Source organism: Gopherus evgoodei, chromosome 12 (assembly GCF_007399415.2).
Source record: "Gopherus evgoodei ecotype Sinaloan lineage chromosome 12, rGopEvg1_v1.p, whole genome shotgun sequence".
Classification (NCBI taxonomy): Eukaryota; Metazoa; Chordata; order Testudines; family Testudinidae; genus Gopherus; species Gopherus evgoodei.
The window spans coordinates 34,707,097-34,721,255 of record NC_044333.1 but is presented as its reverse complement, the minus strand read 5'-3'; the positions used below and the strand labels follow the sequence as shown (position 1 = coordinate 34,721,255).

Here is a 14,159-nt window from a genome sequence, read left to right as displayed (position 1 = left end):
TAACCGTGTTAGTCTGGATCTGTAGAAGGTGACAAAGAGTCCTGTGGCATCTTATAGACTAACAGATGTATGGGTGCATAAGCTTTCGGGGGGGGGGAATCCCACTTTGTTGGATGAATGTAGTGAAAATTTCCAGAAGCAGGTATAGACAGACTGATTCTTGCCTGCATATTCATACCTGCCTCTGGAAATTTCCACTACATTCATCCGACAAAGTGAGTATTCACCCACAAAAGCTTATGCTCCAATACGTCTGTTAGTCTGTAAGGTGCCACAGGATTCTCTGTCATAATTCAAAGACTATGTTGAAATCATGCTTCTTTCCTTTATCTTTTATAAAAGGTTAAAATTATTTTTAATCTTGTGTTTGCCATGGTGCTGAGCAGGCTAAGGTCTGTATGCCAAACCCTGAATCTGTTAACAATGTTTAATGTTGGACTGTTAACACATTTGACTCATTTGTTCCATCTAAATTAATACAATAGCTCTTTCACTATAGTTTGCCATAATACCTGAGGAACTTGGTGCCTATGAGAGTTACTTAATTATATTTGCAATAAATTAAACCAATGACTGGGCGAGAACCTAGTTGTGCCTTTTTTTTAAATTACCATGGGACAGATGGCTGCATCTCTTTCATTTAAAAAGAGTGAAGCTGGATGCAGGTTAAATTGAACAGGTAGAACTTTATTAGATCCTGGGCACTCCTCTGTCCCTGTGGCTTTCACCTTAACTTCCTCCCCTCCCTCTTTTCCTGGTGTTTCAACAATAACCCTCCTTCCAAGAAACATGTGCCCTCTGACTCCAGTTCCACTGATCACGATCCAGCATCTGGACACAAACCAGCAGCGGGAAGGAGCAGACAGTGTTGCCTGTTCCCTGAGCTGTGTCTAGAAATTCCACAGGTTGGTGGGATAGGGGGCATAAGTCAGGCATGTCCACTGCACTTGCCCAGGTAAATCTGTCCAGAGAAGGCAGTGGTTCTTGCAACCGTTACTATATCTTTACACCACAGGGTCGATTTTCATTTTGATGCATTAAGCTTAGTGAGAGAGACATGGTTACATTCTCACACATACTATTAGGGCAATTTATATGGAAATAGGACAAAATATTCACATGGCAGCTAGCCTAAAAACACTCCCAGATTCTTATGAATAAGGCTCAATAATTTCCTAGTTCAGATGAGGTCATGGAAACAAGGAGAAACACAACCAGCCATACTGAACATCTCTTGTTTGAATTGGTCCACCTCTACATCAAAATCACAGCCCCATCTCAATCCCTTAGAATTCTTGGAGCAACAGATGATAAAATGTTTTTCAAGCTATTTCTCAGTTGCATAACTGAGGTTTGCTTGGAGGAAATCTGCATGTTGAAGTCTCAATAGCCCTGCTCAAGCTCCCTCGGCATTTTGGTGGATTTTTATTTTAAAACCATTGACAGTTCAATCTCAGGAAATACTTCAGCTGTTTAAAATAAGATGCTGTATGATTTTTTAAAATGAGTCTTTTAAACTACTGTATGAAATGCAGGGTTCAAATACACAAATGTATATATAAAATGGATCTAGTCTGGTAAGTGATATGAACTTCCATGAGAAGAGCCCTGATGTTCTATCGTGTATGTAATCACCCTACATAAAAATCCCCTGAACCCAGGTGACTATCCCCTGCAAAGATGTGCAACAGGGTCACAATAAAATGCATTGCCAGCTCTGTTTCTTTCCCATAACTTGGTGACAGAAGCAGTTCTTAGGCTCAGCTGATGGCAAGAATACAGCTAACACAGTGTTATCTACCCTAAAAGAGTGAAGAGGAAGAGGGGCCATGGCCCACCCAATTCCTCACACTTGCAATACTGCAGAGGGGAGCATAGACTGTATCCTTGTAAGAAGGGTTGCAGAGGCCACATCCCCAGCTTTGCTCCAAGCGTCACTGTGCTCTGCACTGATACTTGTCCCTACAGAGACACAATACAGCCCCTATGTGACACTGAGTAATGGCAGAACACGACAGCAGCGTTCTTACGTCCTTGGAAGTGATGCATCTTGTGAGTTAGGGACCTTAAATAACAAATCAACCTCCTTTAACTAAGCTTGGAACTGATTTACTCTTTATGTCCATGCAGAGAAAATATAGGCATTCGAAAGACTCTGTATGTCATGAAATATCTATGCTATTGATTGAGCAACTCCTTAAAATAAAATTAATAATTAAACACGGAACTGCACTCTCTCGCTCTCTCTGTACATATCACTGGATGTTACGATGGAGTAAGAGATCAAAGAGTTATGTACAATTAACAATCATTAAAACATTGTCTGGTTTAAACACACACACACACAGAGATTTTTGTTACAAATTTGCCTGATTAGGCTGATGCCTTAGGTTTTTTTTTTTAGGGAGGAGGTGACAAAGCACACCAAAGGATTGAAGTTTTAAAGCTTTATTAATAAAATACAGCAGAGAGTCCTGGGAATGCTTTTACATTACTTAGGGGAAGAAAGCAAGCATTAGAACCCCAAGCCCTGACCCACTTTTATACTTATACATGCACTACCCAAGACTGGCCAGGCCTGGGTGTGGCGTAAGAAGAGAGAGAGGGGTGGACGGGAGCTTTTGCTCCGGGCCCAGGTTGTTCAGGGAATTTGCTGTAATTTTTTAATTGCTTTATGTTTTAGAAAGTTTTTAAGTTTTTGTTTTTCGGGGGGTGTTGTTCTTTAGGGCTTTTTTGCTTGGTGCTTTTTGTACCAGTTTTAATTGGCTTGCTGTGGCTTTTTTGGCTGCCCAAAACACACCGGCTTTGGATTTTTTTGTTGTTGTTTTTATTGTTGCTGTTTTATTTGCTTTGTTTTTGCTGCTAATTTTGCAGCTTTGCTTTACTTTTTTAATTTTTTTTTAAATTTATTTTATTTTTAACACGACTGGGCAGCTGTAGATTTTTTGTTTGTATACTTTGGCTGGGGCCAGCGTTTTATTTTTTACACAAAGCCAGCTAAAGTGCCAAGTTAACCCATTTCCCCCAGCCCCTTTTTTTGGCCTTTTGTACTCCTGCAAAGGATTTTTTTCTTCCCATTTTGGCCCTCCCCAAAATGCTTTGTGATGCTTGCAACAGCACTAACCACATACAATGCTGATTATCCTTCCCTGGGGACTCCCTGTTGCCTGCCTGCTTGTTTGGGCCCAGTCCTGGTTTTTTGGGGGGGGTTTTTTTTTTGGTTGAACCATTTTTTCCCATGGGCACAGGCTTTGTTCCACTACCAATTTAGCAAGGAAGGTGGGTTCCTTAATAGCCCCCTCCCCTCCTGGTCCCTTTCTTTTTCATAATTACCCCATGGGGTGGTTTTTTTTGTAGTTGGGGGTGCTGTACATATGACCTTCTACCACTTCATCCACTGGCCCTCTCCTCACTCTTAGTGAGGGCCACTATAGCGGTGCAACAAGGTTCCACACAAAACTGAGGAGAGACTAAAGCCCTCACAAGGGTCACTCAAATCATCCCCTGTGAGGCTCGCCACCTGGATCAAATGCATGGCCAATTGATGTTTTAACTGTTTAATTTTTTTTTATGGCAAACGCACTGCCATTGCTGTGTATGCTGAGCAGGGATAGTCAAGTTTTTGATGAGTTCCTGAAGGACCTGTACCTTCTTAGCCAGTGCTTCCAGGCAGCTGCATTCCGCCTTTTCAGCCCGGAAGTTCTGTTTTAAGTCTTGCAGCTTGTTCTGGACATAGGCCTGGGTTGCTGCCTGGTTAGTGATCTGCACTTTCAGTTGCTCAATTTCTGTCCCCAGCTGTTAGGTACACACCTCTTCCCTTTTTCCCAACCTTTTTTTTGTCCTGACAACATTTGATACTACATGGCTGCTGCAGTTCAAATTAATCCAACAGCTGCCCCTAAGTTTTTTCCCAATTGCTCCATATCTAGTTGGCAGCTGGTATCAAGTGGAGTGCCCCAAGGGTCGGTCCTGGGACCGGTTTTGTTCACTATCTTCATTAATGATCTGGAGGATGGCGTGGATTGTACCCTCAGCAAGTTTGCAGATGACACTAAACTGGGGGGAGTGGTAGATATGCTAGAGGGTAGGGATAGGATACAGAGGGACCTAGACAAATTGGAGGATTGAGCCAAAAGAGATCTGATGAGGATCAACAAGGACAAGTGCAGAGTCCTGCACTTAGGACAGAAGAATAGCATGTACTGCTACAGACTACGGACAGAGTGGCTAGGCAGCAGTTCTGCAGAAAAGGACCTAGGGGTTACAGCGGATGAAAAGCTGGATATGAGTCAACAGTGTGCCCTTGTTGCCAAGAAGGCTAACAGCATTTTGGGCTGTATAAGTAGGGCATTGCCAGTAGATCGAGGGATGTGACCATTTCCCTCTATTTGGCATTGATGAGGCCTCATCTGGAGTACTGTGTCCAGTTTTGGGCCCCACGTTACAAGAAAGATGTGGAAAAATTGGAAAGAGTCCAGCGGAGGTTAACAAAAATGATTAGGGGGCTGAAGCATATGATTTATGAGGAGAAGTTGAAGGAACTGGGATTATTTAGTCTGCAGAAGAGAAGAGAGGGGGGATTTGATAGCTGCTTTCAACTACCTGAAAGGGGGCTCCAAAGAGGATGGATCTAGACTGTTCTCAGTGGTACCAGATGACAGAACAAAGAGTAATGGTCTCAAGTTGCAGATTTAGGTTGGATATTAGGGGGAAAAAATTCACTAGAATGGGTTCCCTAGGAAGGTGATGGAATCTCCTTCCTTAGAGGTTTTTAAGATCTGGCTTGATAAAGTCATGGCTGGGATGATTTAGTTGGGGACTGGTCCTGCTTTGAACAGGTGGTTGGACTAGATGACCTCCTACAGTCCCTTCCAACCCTGATATTCTATGATTCTATAAATTCAACTGTGTATGAGAAATCCCTGTGTGTTATTCTTTTCTTAGCCTCTGTCCATTAGCCAATCTGTCTTTAAACTGTACATTCCTAATGGCAGGGACCATCTCGTCTTGAATGTTGAGAAATCATCTAGCACATCACGGGGCAGATCCCCAACTGATGTTAACTATCCTACTTTCATTGACTGGGGTCCAGGAAGGATCTGACACAGAAATGATGCCAGTTCTATGCGAGAATCAGGCCCCCAAACAAAAAACTTCAATATAACTTACACCACCCAAGGATCCGTCCTGTGAAGCACAAAATAAATAGGCCTTAATCCTGCTTCCATTGAAGAGAATGTAAAAATGGAGCAGAATCAGATCCATAATGAATATTAAACATTTTCATTTCCTCTCTCTCCTTTCAGACTTAAGGCAATGTGACGTTCTTAATAATATATGCAATAACTTTAAAGACAATATTTCATACAATTTAAGTATTAAAACATGCTAAAGCATACCCTTTTAAGCTATATTTGCTCTCAACTATAGATCTGATGGCAGCCATATGAAACACTGTATTCTAGTTTTAAAAGGTATCAAATTGCAGGATCAAATCCATAATCATTTGAAAAAGGATTTTTCCATGCAAGACCCTCAGCTAGAAAAAGCAAGGGCGCTACATGGTCTTGTGATTTATTTGTTTCTTTCCCCACTGGCTTATTTGAAATCTTGCAGCTTGTGAATTTGAACTGTAAGCCTTCAAACTAATCATTCATGTAACTCAAGGTCAGTACTCAAGTATCTCTCTTTGCCTCTTAGATACTTGCTAGTAGCATCTTTCCTTGACACTGTCATGCAATTAGATGAGATTGTCTTTATACTTTTTGACATGAGATTTATATAATTCATGAGAAGAGGAAAGGAAGGTTTCCATCAGAACAATATTCTTTTGGTGTCTGACTTTTCTCACCATAACCTCCTTCAGAAAAATTGAACCCAGTAATTTTTAAAAGTTACTGACTTTGATAGACTTTTAAACACAATTATTTTATGTCTGTTTATCCACAGAGAAGAACCACTGACAGTTATGGTATAATAGTGAGTCACAATGATTTATATCTATGGATTAAAGTGTCACATTTGAAAAATAGTAGTTTAAATCATGTATTTATGTCAGATTTTGAAAACCGAGGTGGAAATATGCCAACTAAATGTACGAAAGTCAAATGAAGCTATCCATACATTTTTGCTGTGTTACAAAAAAAATGCATTAAATTGCTCTGTTCAGAAACTTTTCTGAATTTTATAATATTTTATTCAAATATACAGCTCTGAAGAAAGATATGTAACAGGCCTAATTTTGATTTCCTTTCACTGGGTATATCCACTGACATAAACTGAGTTACTTCTGACTTTCAGCCATGAGATCAACTTTAAGTCACACAGTTAATTTGCATTAATAAGTACAGTAACTCCTCACTTGACGTTATAGCTATGTTCCTGAAAAATGCTACTTTAAGCAAAATGATGTTAAGCAAATCCAATTTTCCCATATGAATTAATGTAAATAGGAGGGGGGGCGTTAGTTTCCAGGGAACTTTTTTTCACCAGACAAAAGACATTATATATACACACACACACAATAAGTTTTAAACAAACAATTTAATACCGTACACAGCAATGATGAGTGTGAAACTTGATTGAGGTGGTGGAGTCAGTGGGTGGAAAAGGGTGGGATATTTCCCAGAGGATGCCTTGCTGCTAAATGATAAACTAACACTCAGCTAAGCCCTCAAGGGTTAACACACTCTTGTTAATATAGCCACACACTCTGCAAGGCAGTTCGAATGGAGGGAGGAGACACAACAGACACATGGCAGTGGCTGCAAACATTCCCTGCAGAAACTGAATGTGATGATGAACCCACACTATCCCACTGGAGCGCACCACTCCCTCCACTTTCCAAAGTGCCGGGGGGTGCATATACTTGTGTGTGTGTGTGTGTGTGTGTGTGTGTGTGTGTGTGTGTGTGTGTGTGTGTGTGTGTGTGAGACACACACACACACACACACCATGTGTGTGAGAGACAGACACACACTGTGTGTGTGTGTGTGTGTGTGAGAAAGACAGAGAGACACACACAGACACACGTGCACTGCCCCTTTAAGAATGCTGACCTCGCTCTAAGTACACTGCTTTTTAAAGTAGATCAGCAATTTCAGACAGCAGCTGCTGCCAGCAGGCTCCCCGCATCCTGAGCCCTGTTGTGTCCCCCCATGCTCTGTGGAGATGGGGTACAGGATCCAGGGGCAGAAGCGGGATACCCTGACTTCAGCACCCCTCTAGTTCCCCCCATCCCCACACAGCAAGGAGGAAGCTCCCGGGTGCAGCTCCAAGGCAGAGGGGGGAGGGACTTCTGAACTGCCTGGCAATTGATAGCCTGCTGGGCAGCTGCTGCACAGGGAACTTAGGGGAGCTGATAGGGGGGCTGCAGGCCCACTCTGGTTCCAAGCCATCACCAGCTAGCTCCAATGTGCTGCTTTTTCTGCAAGCAGTGGACAAAGCAGGCGGCTGCCAAACAACGTTATAAGGGAGCATTGCGCAACTTTAAACAAGCATGTTCCCTAATTGATCAGCAACATAACAACAAAACAACGTTAACCAGGACGACATTAAGTGAGGAGTTACTGTAGAGGGCAGTAAATTTTTAAAGTTTTTCTCAATGATTTTGAGCAAGCTTTTCTGGCAGAAAAGCTCCCAATTAAGATAGAGTAAAAACAAATGAAGGAAAATAAACCCAAGTAAGTGTCAGCAAAATGTGTTTATTCATAGTAGGAAGAGGGGTTTTGGTTTTTTTTCCCCAGTAGCCAATCAATGACGACATGGTAATATTGCAAAAAGGCAGAAAAAAACAGCTGTCAACACTCCACATGGTGTGAAATGTTACTGTGTGGCGTCATCACCTAAAGTAAGCGCTAAAGAAGATGATGACCTCTGATTTTCTACTATATGCATGATGCCAAACACACACATTCCTCAATTCTTGTTTTCTGGCATGAGAATTTTAGTTAGTAAAGCTCCACCCAACTTACCTCATGCCCCTGCAAACCTTATGGCTCTGTGGAGACTATCGTATCTTGCTATGTTAAAGACTCAAGGACTAGGAATGGCTTTAATTCCTTGAGAGGATTTCATCTGAGAGTGGGAAATGTCAGCTTCCACTGAAAAGTAAGAGATGCACTACAATTTTACTAAGACATTTCAGTATGGAAAAGCAACTCGTGTGTTTCAGCTTGCATTTGCATTAAACAAATAAAGCAGCTTTTGCCAATAAGCAACTTTAGCATTACGTAACTGAACTCCATACAACACTAAGGTTATGCCCTCGGTCTCATATACCAAGGAATATCCTCACCTCATAAGTAGTAGTCCATTCAGCTACGCTATTGAATCAAACTCGCTAAGAGGAAATAAAATGGCTGCTCAGAAATTTTCTTAAATAGAAGTTGAGATTGTGCAGCACCTCTCAGTTTCAGGCCCCAAACAAATAATATAATAGACTTATTTTATTCCACTCACTTCCAAAGATTTTACTGTGCTTTAAAACATTAAGCACCCTTCAGACTTTCAGATCATGATAGAGCTTGTTTTTACTCATGATAAGTGATGATTACAAAATTATTACCATTATGAGGATGAACTATGATGCTAAAGTACTTGCATCTTTTGCATTGAACTTGTGCAAAGAAATATAATATGGCATGAGAGTTGCTAACAGAATATGTAAGTTGTCTTTGTCAGCCTGAGTGGAATACATGCATCATGGTGCCTACAGTACCATGTTTGCCAAAATTCTCTTTTTCCACCACTTGGATAATGATTCTGCTGATGGCACTGAAGCCTGAAACAAATATTAATGCTGGAAGCAACATTCACACCTAGCTTTTAAGCTAAAGAAAATGAAAGTGCTGACATTCTTCTCTTAGTCACAGTCTATAAATTGGGAATTTCTTTTGTAAAAATAGCAGACAGTGGATGATATACATAGTGCTTCTGGAGTTTCTCATCTAATTTATCATTTCTAATACCAGTTTGTAATATCACTTATTTGCAGCCCACTGATGAAACAACCCTGCTATGCTAATCCCAGCAGGGTTTTTAAAAGAATTAGAAGAAAACATTCCAAATGTTCTACCTGCAATTTACTTTATGGAATCTAGCGTATGAATCTGCACATTGTGCTTCTTCTACATAGAGCCACACTTTTCTAGTTTGAACAACAATCCTCAAGAGAGCAGAAAAAAGGTTGGACCATGAGTAACATAATGGGATTTGAAATATTATTATAGCTTCTTTTGAAAATACTGTTTTTAAAACAAGGTATTGTGCACTGGGCAAACACACCTCTGCACAATATCCTGTAGTAAGCACATGACATTCCATTGTGACTTGATGGAACTCCAGTGAAGTAGTATTGGTGCACAATGTGCAAGAATCTTAGTGAAAACAAAAATGAAAACAAATATGTTCACAATTTGATATTTTATATAAAGGTTACATTTGTACATAGTTTATAAAGGGTTAATAAGTGATCAATAGATGCTATAAACAGTAGTAGTATGTATCATAGCTGGCTATTAGCAAATCAGTTGAACATGTTATAGATGCTTATAACCTGGTGACCTCTTGGAGTCTATAATAAATAATTTATTACTTATTTATTAACCATTTATAAATGGAACATTAATGTAACCTCTATATAAAGCATGACCCACAATTCTCTTCCCCTGCCCTAGTGGTTCAGCCAACGCTACTAAATTGATAGATAAACAACAAATACATCTCTACCCTGATATAATGCAACCTAATATTACATGAATTCAGGTATAATGCGGTACAGCAGTGCTCCGGGGGGCGGGGAGGGGGGTCGCTGTGCACTCCGGCGGATCAAAGCAAGTTTGATATAACACGGTTTCACCTATAACACGGTAAGATGTTTTGGCTCCCGAGGACAGTATTATATTGGGGTAGAGATGCATAGAGTGATCACCATTAGGAAGTCAGCCTTTACTTGTTGTCGTCTGTTTGAAGTTCAACATAGAGAAACACCTGTCAGTATGTGAGAATATAAATGTTGATTTTCCTGGTGACCACAGCAATGTGAACTGTGCTGCAATAACATTAAGTAATCACACCAGCAAATTAATAATTTAAGGGTTAGCCATAGATATGCAATTAAAGCAAAGATTTACTTGAATGTACCATACTGATGCAAAGATAAGCATATTTGAATAAGTTGTCCATGTATTATTCTGTGGCATGATTGCACTCTGTATAATGCAATGTCAAAATGCATTGTAGGTAATTTCCAGTTATAGGGATATGAATGATTGTATCTGATATATGTTATCTTGGACCAGATTCTGATCTCACTTCCATAGATTGATTTCACATAACTGTCAGTCCATACACTATAATGAAGTTAATTCTGATTTACACCAGAATAAATGAGATCAACATTAGGTCTTTTGTTCACACTAATATTTATACCTGCTTTAAATCCATGCTGGCAGTGCTTCCTCCATGTGTAATATACTAACTAAAAACAACCATGTGAATAAAAAGGCAGTACATGGAATACAAAGCCTACATTGACCTCTTTTTGTTATAACCCATGTTGATTCATCTGCCCCTTCTTGCCTGTGCATCCCTTATACAACTTCCAGGGGTGTAGTTTTATCATTTCATCCTCTATAAACTGCCATATAAATCTATAATTCTATAAAAATAAAAAAATTAAAAAATCCTGCTATGGCTGCTAATTATGATAGTATGGTTGTTTTTTCTGAGGGGGATTCTGGGAACTGATTTGAGACCACAAATTTATTTCACAATTCGCTGTGCCATTCAATCACCCTACAGTTTTGCTTCTAAGTGTAAAATATACAACTTCATCCTAACTGCAACACCACAAGATTTTTCATGGATCAACAGAACAGCATAGTAAGCATAAAACATTCAAAGATATATTAAATACAGATACAGTACTTGTACTATTCCTTTTATGCTGCACTAAAAGCAATTAGAACAACAAAAATGGTTCTGCTGAAAGATATCCCATAATTATTGCACAAAAAGAGGAGCAAAACATCATTTTCTCTGCACCGCTGAAAATAGAAAACAACTAAATTGTAATACTGGACGCTGGCACATTATTGAAACATACAAACAAAACCGTTATGCTAAAAGGGTGCAATATCACAACCACCATATTGTATAAAAGTGACTGCATGGCTTCTTCACACTGTTTATTGAAGAGAGAGAGAGAGAGAGAGAGAGAGAGAGAGAGAACACGCGCCCGCCAACAAGTAACTATAAAACATTAGATATCCAGGGTACAAGCCATTACAACTAGTGTAACTAATATCTCCATTCTAAAATTTAACATGGAAATGTTAACAGAAAACTAAAATACTGGAATTCAGAAAGGATTGGTTCATCTGATTTCACCAATTTATGTCAAGAGAGCAAACAAAGATTTAAAGTCCTCCGCCCCCATGGAAAGCTGCTTTATTCTTTATTTTGCATAATCCTATACTGTTCCAGCATTGCCTTATGTTATCAAGGAATGTTTTCCTGATCAGTCAATTTCCTGCACCTACATAGAATGTTATATCATTTTCAGTAATGAAACACTTTTTAACCCGAAAATGAGAACTTCCAGCATAAGTATCCTGCCGCCCAGCAAAATATGTTTTCTTTGCTTTAAATGCTGTCTTGTTACGTAAATAATAAATTTATGTTTTTGTAACAGAACAAGCGAGACCTCCTAAAACAGATGGAGACATTTATTCATGTCCTTAAATGCTGCTTGGACAGTCTGGCTGAAATTGTAAAATAAATAGCCAGAGTGACTTATTTCCAATTTGCACACTACATCGTCAAGACCCTCAAAGGTATTTAGGCCCCTAACTTCCACAGATTTCCACACCATGAGAATCTGGGCTGATGTCATTATGAAAGAAACACACAGCCTCCAAAATGGGAGTTAAAGAAAAGAAGAAAGTAACTAACTACAGGCTTGTCCCATGCTTAAAAACACGTGTAAAGTGTGTTTTGCACCATGCTTTACTGGCTGGTCCACACAGAAAATAACTGCCAGCAAATTAAATTATTCCTTAGCTCAAGTGGGAGAGACCTGTGCTGTGGTGGTGAATATGTAACCCACACACTTCCTGGGTGTGGTGTTCCGTCCCATCTAGTGGCGGGGGGGAGGGGGACTGAGTGAGTGTTTGTCTGTCTGCTCTACAACCTTAGCTAATAGCCAGTTGCAGTAGGGGCTCATACACTAAGCTCCAGAGGTCCCCAGTTCGATCCTACCCAACAATGACTGGGGTCTGTCAGTGTTACAAATACATATGGTGCTAATCCTCCAGATGACTGACTAAACTTGCTGCTAGCAGCACACAGCTCTGCACTTATATAGGACTTGATTCTGCAAGCTGAGTGGACTTTATTGCTTTGATGTCAATGGGAGCGTTCCTGTGAGTAAGGACTAACTCCTTTGAAGCTAATAGAAATTGACTTCAGTAGGGCCAGAATTTCACCCCGTGGCAGTAAGGATTGTAGAACTACCTCCACAAGAGGGGCCAACAAAGCAGGATTGCACTTGCTGGGTGGGTGTGGCTATGATATTTTCTCCACCTGTACATTATTTAGCAGTGGGAAAAAAAGAACAACCAGCATCGTGGCCCTGAGTGTTGGAGCATGTCCAATAATTCTGCATTTGTCTGTGGTACATCTGTGAGATACAGACCTCAATATTGATGCAAACATGGTATTAATAAAACTACTGATGTGTTTTTGGTTATTACAAACCTGTCTGAGTCTTTACTGAATATTAAAATACGGTATGTTGTAGCCAGACTGCTTGAAAATGCATTGATACCTCTTAGCTAGTTATGTTACAAAAAGATAATCAAAGACATTGCAGGAGGTTTTTGTTCTGTCACCATGGACAAACAAATGTCAGGAACATAATTCTGCTTAGCAATAAAACTGTGTTTATGACCCCTAAGAGTATTATACAAACTCAGAAAAGCCGCATTTACAACTTTACCTTACTTTAACATGTATGCTATTTTCTTTTGTGCTATATTTAAAAGATATAGTGTTTATTGCAATTTGTACTTTGTACAAAATATTGAATAGAAGTTCAATTTCTGAAATAGACAGATTGTAGCTCTTACTGTCTTGGGTCAAGAGACAAAGTACTATGAGTGTCTTCTCTAGACTAGGACTTTTCTCTTTGTAGTCAAGGCAAATCTAATTCAATTGTAATCCTTATATCAAGAAAACAAGCTATATACACATTCATGTTTTAGGAAAAGAGCTAATTGTGTAAAGGCTGTAGGGTGTGTTATCAAAAAGGTAAACCTACAAAAAAAAATCTAGAAATATCCTTAGTGAAATAACTTTTATAATTACTCTGATTCAGAAAACCCGCTAGGAAATGTGTATGGTTGGAAATATTTAAACCTTTTTTTTCCCTTAAAATCAGTGGTTCTCAAACTTTGAAGTGGTGACCCTTTCACACAGCAAACCTCTGAGTGCGACCTTCCCTCCTTATAAATAAAAAAACAAGAGCATTTAATTTACAGCCCCCATTCATGGCAGGGCTCACAACCCCCACATAATCACCTCGGGGTTGTAGCCCTCCAGTTTAAAAACCCCTGCTTAAAATCTTGAAACGGCAAATGACTTAGTGGAATGCATACTTGAAAATATGTTAGCTAAATGCAAACTTCCTCATAATATTGCTGTGTAAATTGTAAAATGCATTAAGTACCAACATGAATTCTAATGATCTTGCTAAACTAATTACTAATTTAAGAAGTATAGAATCTTTACATTAATGGGTGAAATAAATTAATGACTGGCTGTGCTCAATGCCTCATCCAACTCAGGAAGACACACAGAATAATTCCTCCAAAGATTGTTATAGAGAACTCCTTACTTCTTTAATAACTATATAAGCTAAAGAGTTTGTAAGGGTTGTTTAATTTCAAAAGACTATTTTGATAACTAAAAAAAATATGTATAAAGAATAGAAATATTTGGGCTTTTCAAAAAACAATTTCATTTCCTGTTGAACTCTAATAAAATTGAAGGAATACTTAAGAAAATGAACTCAATAAATAAGGAGTAAAAACACAAAATGTAAAGATGTTCTAAGAATCTCCCACTACAAAGACAAAGGAACTATAACCATCAAGAAA

At 39.3% G+C, this 14,159-nt stretch overlaps 1 protein-coding gene across 2 annotated transcripts in view; it reads right to left on the bottom strand.

Moving 5' to 3' along the window:
* CDH13 (cadherin 13) overlaps positions 1 to 14,159 on the bottom strand; it is a 749,109-nt gene that overhangs the window by 243,037 nt on the left and 491,913 nt on the right. The gene's annotated exons all lie outside the window — the stretch shown is intronic.